Raw genomic sequence first — 10222 nt, 5'->3', positions numbered from 1 at the left:
GTAATGAGTGTCAAAGCCACTCAATGAGGCCACTTCTGTAAAATAAAACCAACAACACGGCCACCTCAGTACTCAGAGCCCTGAGAAAAAGCTTTTTCCTCACCTTTCCTCAGGCAGCCTTGGGGGTCCTGAAGCAACAGCTTCCCCAGTCGGTCCTGAGGAGGAGGAGGCTGGGTCCTCCCTGGCCACAGTGCCCAGGTGTCCCTGTAGGGACAGCTGCATCTCCTGGGTGGGTCCTAAGGAGAAGACTAGGACCTCTCCAGGTTTCCCTTTAGGGACTGCAGTACCTGCTGGGTAGGTCCTGAGAAGGAGGCTGGGTACTACCAGGGGTCCCTGTAAAGACACTGGGGTCTCCCAAGTGGGTCCTGAGGAGGAGGAGACCGGGTCCTCTCCAAGTGTCCCTGCAGGCACCTAAGGAAAAGGCTTGGCTCTGCCCCATGGAGGCCCAGGGCATCTGCACCAGAATGCACACGCCTCTAGAGGGTCCAGAAGGCAGCATTCGTGCCCCCATCAGCCGTCCCTGGAGGTGCAAGATGCTTAGGTGACCTGCGCCCCGCCCATCAATTTTTGAAGTCCACTGCTCTGACAATTCCATGCCACGAATTTTGAAAAAACAGCTAAAAGGGAACCCACCATCCCCAGCAGAGGGATGAAGATAAGAAGTAAAGTACATGACAAACTGACAAAAGTCAAATGACATCCTATGTATAAGCAGTTATGTATGAAAAAGTTGGAAAACTGGAGTGTGCCATTTTAAAAAGGCAATACCATTTACGATAGCACCCCTCAGAACCGAAGCTCTTTAAGTATAAATATTTAAAACAAAGGTATAAATATGCATTCATCAAACTTAGAAAAACAGTTGAAAGAAATCAAACAATATGTAAATAAATGCAAAGATGTTCCTTATTCAGGATTGTAGACTCAGTATTTTTAAGATGAAAATTCTTTCAACCTCCACATTGATTCAGCACAGTCCAAATTCTCAGAAAATTGTTTTTCATTTTTTTTGTTTGTTTGTTTGTTTTAGAGACAGGGTCTTGCCCTGTCACCCACACTGGATTGCAGTGCTGTAATAACAGCTCACCAGAGCTTGAAACTTCTGGGCTCAAGCAATCCTCCCACCTCAGCCTCTCGGCCTCTCAAACAGCTAGGACTCCAGGCACAGGCTACCACTCCCAGCTAACTTTTAAAAAATATTTTCGGATGTGAGAATCTTATTTTTCCCCAGGCTGGTTTCGAACTCCTGGTCCCAAGTGATCCACCTACTTTGGCCTCCAAAAGCACTGAGATTACAGGCGAGAACCACTGCACCAAGCCTTGTTTTTAACCTAGAACAGGCAACATCAAAGACGTACGAACAAAGAACTCACACATCTGGATCCCAACACATTGGAAAGCTAAAGCAGTAAAGAAAATGTGCTGCTGGTGAGGAAACAGACTAACACTGCGCCCGACCATCACCTCACTCTTTAATACCGTCTTTTGGCTTTGTTTCTAATCTCGTCAAAGTACCTGGCTATGAAATCACAACTTATTATACGGTTTTCACAATGTGATATCAAATGGAAGTGATTTTTTTCAGAGATCTCTTGACAATTATTGGAGTGATAAAATTGACATGGAGTATTATCATGTCCTTATTCCAAGTGTATTGTTCAGTTCTCATCTTTAGAGTGATATGTACCTGTCACTTTAAATGGGCATGTATGGGTTTATATAATCATGAAATTAAACCATTAAGGTTTGGGTGGCTTAAAGGCTAGCTAGAAAGAGAGAGAGCATAGGATTCATAGCCAGATAAATGAAAATGATAATAGTTCATAACAGATAAATGAAAATGAACCCAAAACAGACCCAGGAAAATACAGTGAATTGATTTTGGCAAAGGGACGACAGACATTCAATGAAGAAAACGATGTCTGTTTCACCATTGGTGACAGAACAATGGGAACCATATAGGAAAAAATGAACAAAACATAACCCTATAACTTACACAAAAATGTATTCAAAATAATTCATAGACTTACATTTAAAATCCACATCTGTAAAAATTTTAGAAGAAAATGAACATGACCTTCTATTTGAAGATGAGTTTTTAGTTACAACAGCAAAAGTCAAATGATGAAAGAAAAAAATGGATAATGTCAACTTTATTAAAAATAAAGCAGGGCACAGTGGCTCACCCTGTAATCCCAGCACTGTGGGAGCCCCAGACAGTTGGATAACCTGAGTCGGGAGTTCAACACCTGCATGACCAACAGAGAAAAGCCTGTCACTACTAAAAATACACAATTACCTGGGCATGGTGGCGCATGTCTGTAATTCTAGTTACTTGGGAGGCTGAGGCAGGAGAATCGCTTGAACCCAGGAGGCAGAGGTTGCCCTGAGCCAAGATAGCGCCATTGCACTTCACCTAGAAAACAATAAGAAAACTCCATCTCAAAAAATAAATAAAAAAATAAAAGTAAAATATGTACTCTGACAACCTCCAGTATGCTGAGACCAGGCCAGGGTGGGGCAGAGGAACTGCAGAATTTCCTTCCTAACCCCAACCCCAATCCCAACCTAGCCCTACCCTACTCCTAACCCTAACCATAATCCTAGCCCTAACCCTAACACTAACCCTAATACCTAAACATAAGCCCTAACCTTATCCCTTAACCCTAACTCTAAAACCATAACCCTAACCCTTATAGGAGTTTTCCTCAACACAAACTTAGTTGGAGACATTTGGCCTCCTATTGCTGGTTCATCTTATCATTACGCTAGCTGTCAGAAACGTTTATCAGACCTGAAATCCACTCAATCCACCATTCTAGCATATAACGTAACGTATACATACTATAATGTTCATTTCAAATAAATCAGAAAGATAATATCAAGTCCCTATGCTTTTCCTGGCTATATCCAAAGGATTCTCAATGTATTCTACTCCTGTGTTGCATTTTCTATTCATCTTTGCTTTCTGCTGGACTTCTAACTGCAAAAAGCAAGTCAAAAGTCCCCATAAAGAAATTCAGCTAGATGACAGAAACAAATAGTGTGCCTGGGTTCACAGAGGACAGAGAGTGACTCCAGGTTTTATTTTGGAGGGAGAGTGTGATTTAAAGTTCTAGTATTCTGGTATGTGTATACTTATCTATTCTCAGTGCCAATGGTGAGATAATGTCCACATGACAATTATTTAGATCAGAGAGTGGTTCAGAAATGATGATCATTAAAATAAACACTACTTACATAGGGCTGAATTTTTTCCTGAAATAGGCACTAGAGTTCTTTACTGAAGTGGTTTTTCCAATGGAGTACCTAGAAACTATTTTCCTGTAACAGGGGATGAACACATAAATTGAAGAAATTATAAGTCAATGTACTGTCACTTCTTGTCAATTCTCAGCTTTCATCAAACCTAATTCCCAGCCATGGAAACAGAGACTCAAGCATATGGGTGGACAAAGTTGGTTTACAGCCATCCTATGAGCTCTACTTCTCCTAAAAAGATTTGCAATCCAGGCTGGATGCAGTGGCTCACGCCTGCAATCCCAGCAATTTGGGAGGCTGAGGTGGGCAGATTACCTGCAAGACCAGACTAGCCATCTCTTACTAAAAATAAAAAAATGAGCTAGACATGGTGGTGCATACCTGTAATCCCAGCTACCCAGGAGGCAGAGGCAGAAGAACCACTTTACATTCCGTGACGTGGTCCCACCCAAGAGGAATCATTTATCACTTCGGTTGATCTGGACGCTCCCCAAGCCACACATTGCATATAAGTCCACATGTGCAAGAGTTAACCCAAGTGGTTACACAGGCAGATTTCTATCACTGGACTCCAACATAAAGAGAGGGTGGTGAGGTAAAAATAAACGGGGAGCCCATATGTGAAGACCACCTGACTCCGAGTGATGCGGCGTTCCGGCTCATTATCGTCTAGTTTGTAGCAGGTCTAAAAGTAATGAGTTGAGCTCAGAGAGGGTCAATTCCGCCCTGGAGAAATGGAGGAGCAGGGCACAGGGTGTGCCCCGCCTCTATATGAACTCCAGGGCAGTTTATGTTCCACCGGCTAAGAGAAAGTTTTCTTCAAAAACTTCACATGATTACAGGGCAAACATTAATATCAAGTAAACTCAAAACATTGAGAAACTAGCATTACTTCTGGGAAAACCAGAGTGTGCATTTTTTTGGAAATAATCATTGGCAGCACAAACCTCGGAGTATCCAACGTAAATAAAAATGAGTTTTTAACCTACATATTTCACATTTAAATTAAGATATAAATGATGCTAATGAAATCCAGAAATCCAATTTTACTGTTTTCAATGTTCATTTTTTAAAAAATAGACATCTTCATCAACGATCCCAGTACAGCTAGTGCTCGACTTACGACCGCGATGGGGTCCGACAGACCGGTCGTAACATGATTTGGTCGTAAGTTGAGTAGGCTATATGCACGTGGAGATGGTAGTGCTGCTGGAAGCTGGTCCGCACTGTTGTACGCCCAGCTGGGCAACGTTTGCGCTGCTAGACGTGGAGCAGTCGTGGCTAGCGATTGTGGTCGTAAAGTCGAATGGTCGTAAGTTGCATAGGTCGTAAGTCGATCAATACCTGTAATAGTCACCAATTAAGTCTTTACTATTTAAAAGCAAAATCCACCTATCTCCTTAACAGTATCCACTTTACAAGTCCCATTAGGTGTACTGGAAACAAGATTCAGAAATAAATATATATATATGTACATAATACAGTATATGAAGATACCTTTCAAATGAAAAAACTTTCAGATAGTGATATTACATTTACAAATTAATAACATAAGCAAATTATGGGATGCCATCCACGCCTGTTCCAAAGGTACCGAACTTATAAACCATCTGAGGTGCGGAGCTGGACAGGTTCAAAGTAGGAACGAAAGCCGGCGGAGCAGCCCACCGGCGAGGTGTCCAGGGCAGGGCCCCGCCCGGTCCCGACCCCTTCCGCCCTGGGCTCGACCCCGGCTGCGCCTCCGCCTCTGGGCTAACGCGGAGCCCGAGCGCGCCTCACACCGTCGCTCCCCAAAGGCGCAGTGCGGGCTCGCGAGGGTCCCCAGCCTACTCCGGCTCCTGCCGGCACCTACGGACTCGTGTCCACGCCGCCCGCCGACACTGGAGCAGCGCCGCCCCGGCTCAACAGCCTCACGAGCCTCTTACCTAACAGGATGTCGGCCGGAAGCAGCGCGGCCCCAGGGTGCACGGAAAGCAGCCAAACGAAACCGAACGCAAACACGCGCTATCGGCCAGGCTGGGAGACAGGAGGGGCCGAAAACGCGCGGCGAGGCGGAAGCTCAGGAGCGCCCCGCCCCTGCCCGAGACCCCGCCCCTGCCCGGCCCCGCCTCCTTGTTTCCGCGCCACTGCACGTACGGGCCCCGCCCCTCGCGCGAGGGGTGTTTTGTTGACCCGGAAAGGGATTCTCCGAAGCCCAGGTCCGCTCGGGTGAGTGCGCTGCGGTATTTGTGGCCAAACCATGCCATGCAGGCCCCTTCCCGCGCCGTCCTCCACTCTCGGGGGCCGCGGGTATCCGCGGACGTCACAAGCTCGGCAACCGCCCCCTCGTCGGCGGGCAGCCCCGCGGCGCCCTGAAATGCTCCGAAGCCTGTCGCTCAGCTGCGAGATCTGCGTCCTTGTCTGGCTCCGTCACTGAGGTCGTCCCCGTCCGGCCCTTCCACCCTAGTTCTCTTCACCGTCAGCCCATCCTGTCCGCGCGGCGTCAGGTCCCATTCGGCACGTGGCTGGTCTCCCGTCGTCCCCAGACTCGCCCCTCTCGGCCCCTCAGGGCAGGCCTGGGATTCGGCAGACGCCGGTCCTCCCTGAGGTAACTCCCCCTCCTCCCCTCGGCCAGGCCCCCCGTCTCCGCAGACCCCTGGCTTTGGGGTCACCGCCTCAGACAGGACCCTCAGTCCGGGACTGGGCTAGGGGACCTGCCCAACCCTGTAACACCCCGTGTCCTGCACAGTCACCTCCCACTGGCAGTGACTGTCGGGTGTTTACCTTTCCAATGTCCCACTTAGAAGTGGGCTATTCCTTGGCATGGGCTTCTTTGCATCGCTGAGGGTGTCGAGATGGGCAGGGGAGTGAGGAGAAAACAGAAGAGAGAGGTAGGGCCGGCGAGGAAGAAAGGGGGAAGGAAATTTAGAAGATGGGAAGTGGATGGGTCTGAAAAATTTAGACAAACTGAGAATGAAGGAGAGTGACCTGAGCAAGAAGTAGCGAGGTGAATGGAAATAGTCAAGACGGGAATCAGCAGAGATGTGAAGGAGGGCAGAAAACAAAGAGAAGGCCTTGACCATCACTAGCAGAGGGGGCAGCAGAAGCGTAATTCCCAAATTCCTTAGATGGTTTTCTGATTTCCAAATTACTTTCCCTTTTAAATTTATTGTCAGGTTAAGATTAAGTGACCTCAATACTTTTCAGTCTTAATTATATACTGAAAATACTTTTTGTTGTTTAATAAATACTTTTACACTAATTCAGTGTGCACTTCGTAAGGATATTGATGATTTGAGTTAGTTTAATATTCAACAGCTTCCTCCCTTCCTTTGTATGATCTTTGTATTTAATGGCTGTGGGATAAAGTTCCCAACTAAGTATAAGTGTCAAGTTTTCTTTGTGCCATTTTCTGCAAATATTGCAGTTTGGGCTAGATTGTCCTAGAACTTTGTTCCAACAGATTCCATCTGTTCATAATGAATACATTGCTCAAAGGTATTTCCAAAGCTGAACTTTTTATATTTTTCTGTTCCAACAATTAGATATTTTCAATTTTTATGTTTTTGGATGACTTAATGTGATGTTCTGGAAAAGACAAATACTTTTAATCAATATGATTAAAACCATGAAAGACAAATTGCTCTTACTTAAGTGTGTGAAATATGATCTGAAATCATTAGGGGAGCAGGGATGATAAGGGAAAACTCCCACTATCGCATCCAAATTATGTCATTCCTGTTTACTCTGATGCTGTTTACTCTCTCCTGACTTCTGTTCACCTTTCCACTTGCCCCACGACAAGACTTTTTAAAGTAAGCACAGAACATACGTATCTTTCTAATGAGGAGGAGGTGTTGGTTCTGGGAAGGCAGCTTGAAGGAGAAAGGGCAGTGGGATTTGGGTATTTAAGATCCAGAAATGAGAGAAAGCCTGGGAAGCTCAGGAACCAGAGAAAGAAAAAGCCTTGCCTGTTCTCACCCATGACCCTGTGCTCAGCAGGTACTAGCAAAGACTTCAGGCTCTATGACTAAAAGGGGTGGAACCAGTTTGTGTACCCACAGCTGCCGTGTAAGGGTGTTTGTGGACTTCACTAGGGGAGAAGGGTGTTATGAAGGAAGGGTCAGAAGAACTCACCTGTTGGTCTCCGTGTAGAAGTTTATTGTCCTGAATTCCTGGAGGTTCAGTGAAAAGCAGAAAATTGTCTTTTTAACATGTTGAGTTCTGGCCCCATATATGTGATTGTGGGAAAAGACGAGGGTATGTTGATTGGAAGTCCTGAAATGCATGTTCCTAATACTCACCAGTGACTTCTCAAGACGGATCTTACCTAAGAAAGAAGCTCAGAGAAGAAAAGTGGAAAACGATTAGAAATGGCACTTTCACTGGAAAAAGTCATGTTATTCATTGATTGTTCTGTCATCTTCCTCCTTAAATGCTGTTTTTAGGATATGCTAATCTCTGACCCTGCCTAACACATTTCCTAACTCACCCACAGCCTTCCCTTAATCCCCTCCAATCTTCACACTATCACACTGTAACCCAGTGAATTCGAACTTGTGAAGTTACATTTGGGGGATCATATGGGAAGGGCTTCACACCCAGACATAGATTACAGATGGGAAGTAGGCCCATGGTGTCAGTGAGGCCAGTATGGATCGTTTAGGGATGATGCACTATCAGATGTTTGTGAACTATGATTAGAGAAACTGTGCATATTAGTAGTGAATTAATATCAGGAATATCTGACAAATCCTGGAAAAGAAGATTGATAAGAGGAAACTTGTTCTGTCTGATTGTATAATGCATTGGAAGCTTAAAACAATGAATCAGTCTGGATCTGGCCTCAAAATATTGATAATTTGGATTATAAGGGAGAGTTTAGAAAATGATAGCTATGACAAATTCAGGTGACATTTCATCCACACGATGGAGTGTGTTTTATTCAGTAATTGTTTCTTAAAAATGGAATCAACCTAAGTGTCTAACAGTAGGGAGTTTTGGAAATTATTAACAGCACATCTGTTCCAAGGAGACCTTGATGTTCACAGATTTGTAAAGAATGCTTTCTAGCACACTGACTTCTCTGCCAATGTCTGAGGGTTCCTCCACCTTGGGTAAGTTGGTGGTTTGATCGCAGGGCATATAAATGGTGCATTTTGTATTGTAATATATTCTAGCAAGATGCAGCCCACAAACTGTATAAATACTCTTACCTACCACTAGCACATAAAGTTCATCTACTACTTTAACCAGAGCTTGATACTTTATGTATGTTTTTTGTGGATTTGGATAAAACAACAACTCATTTTATTTCCAATTCACAAAGTAATTGTGAGGCTGAATAAATTTTATTGTAGACATATATGTAAAATGGATTTTTTACGTGACTCATTTTTGATGTATAGTAGAGGCTATTTTACATTCTGTGTTCTCTCTCTCTCTCTCTCTCTCTCTCTCTCTCTCTCTCACTTTGGTGTCTTATAATGTTTCTGCAGTAAAACCAGAATCCTTCCTTTATGCCCTTTGATTTTATATTTTCCTCAGTAAGACATAAGCTATTTTATATGATAAAATATTATGTTTTATTCAGTCTGCTTATGATATTGTTTAATATTGTATAAATATTTGTATGACTTATTTTAAATTTCCAAATAACATAGGTTTACTTTTTTTTTTCTTCTCACAATTATTATGACAGTATCCTCAACAAAAATCAAAATTTAGACAAAATGACTTTTAGACTAATTGTAATTTTTTTTCATGTGGAAGACCACATGTGACTTTTAAGTCTAGGTTGCCCTGAGTCTGCATTCACTGGGGTTTTATGTCACTGTGTCCTCCAATCTAATAATAAGATTTTGGGCTTCATTCATGTCATTTTTATGTCCTCAGTAAATTTTAAAATTTCTTTATGTGGGTCTACAAATTTATTTCAAATGGTACTCATAATATTTTGCTGTTGTAAATAGATAATGATTTTGTATGTTTGCTTCATTTAAGGATTAATGTTACTAAACAGGAAATACTGATTTCAATATATTCAGAATAGATTTGCCCACTTATTAAATGTTCTTATTAGTGTTGATAATTAAAGCGCAGTCTACTTTTTCCAAGTTTACAGTCACATTATCTGAGAATAACTACAGTTTCAGCTCTTTGAGTCCATTTTTATAGTCCCTCTCCTTTCCCTCTTGTTTTGGTCCCACCTCAGGCATCCTGTGCAGTGGGAAATGGCATCAGCACCAGCCAGCCTCCTTTTACCAGCCTTACCTTTAGTGGAAATGGTTCTTTTGTTAACTGCCGAATATATTCGTTGAAATCTTCTTGATTAAGAAGAATTATTGCCCCCAATTTGATATGATTTTTAAAGATTTTAAATTATTTTTAAAGATTTAGATTACTTAAAAATGTTTTTTCAAGGATCTATTGATGTGATTTTTTTTTTTAATTTTTAAAATTTCTATATGGAAATATTAGGTTTTCTAGTATGGAATCATCTTTTATTATTGCAATAAACTCGCTTCACAATGCTCTGTCATTATTTAACCAAACCAGTAATGGCCAGGTGACCAAAATAAATAGCTAAATGGCTAAAATTGTAATAATGATTTTTGCAAGTGTAATTAATGAAGATTGTTGGTTAAATTTCTAGTTATTTTTGCATTTATGTTCATTTTGATTAGCATAATAAACTTAGGAGAACAGGCTTTTTACCTTCAAAAGAATTTACAATACAAAGGAACTATAAGTGATTTGACATGTGAGAACTCTCGCAAATCACTTTTACAGTTAAACTCTGATATATACTTTAAATAATAAAATTGGCTGATCAGATTTTTCTGCTATTTATGACTGAAAGATTTTACTGTTTTCTTGAAAATTTATTTTATATATTTATGTGAGAATATAATTCTTCCCATTTCTTACATTTTAAATTACTGCTTTTAAATAAATACAGTCTCTTTTTTTTTTTTTTTTT

The 10222-nt window shown here is 42.3% G+C and overlaps 1 protein-coding gene and 1 long non-coding RNA gene across 6 annotated transcripts in view; one reads left to right on the top strand and one right to left on the bottom strand.

Moving 5' to 3' along the window:
- LOC108284442 overlaps positions 1-2360 on the bottom strand; it is a 17772-nt gene extending 15412 nt beyond the window's left edge. For 2 of the 3 annotated variants that reach the window (XR_001817221.1, XR_005195852.1), the window contains exon 1: positions 2300-2360. This is a non-coding gene — a long non-coding RNA (uncharacterized LOC108284442). The remainder of the gene's footprint in view (positions 1-2299) is intronic. The other variant, XR_001817220.1, reaches the window with a different exon arrangement.
- Positions 2361-5263: 2903 nt separating this feature from the next.
- ZNF596 (zinc finger protein 596) overlaps positions 5264-10222 on the top strand; it is a 15799-nt gene continuing 10840 nt past the window's right edge. Inside the window, exon 1 of one of the 3 annotated variants that reach the window (XM_037728728.1) lies at positions 5264-5469. The gene's annotated coding sequence lies outside the window, so the exon portion shown is untranslated. The other 2 variants (XM_017501152.2, XM_037728729.1) reach the window with 2 other exon arrangements.

This window comes from Cebus imitator, unplaced genomic scaffold (assembly GCF_001604975.1).
Source record: "Cebus imitator isolate Cc_AM_T3 unplaced genomic scaffold, Cebus_imitator-1.0 Scaffold279, whole genome shotgun sequence".
Taxonomy (NCBI): domain Eukaryota; kingdom Metazoa; phylum Chordata; class Mammalia; order Primates; family Cebidae; genus Cebus; species Cebus imitator.
Note: the sequence above shows the minus strand (reverse complement) of the source record. Positions and strands in the feature narration are given on the sequence as shown.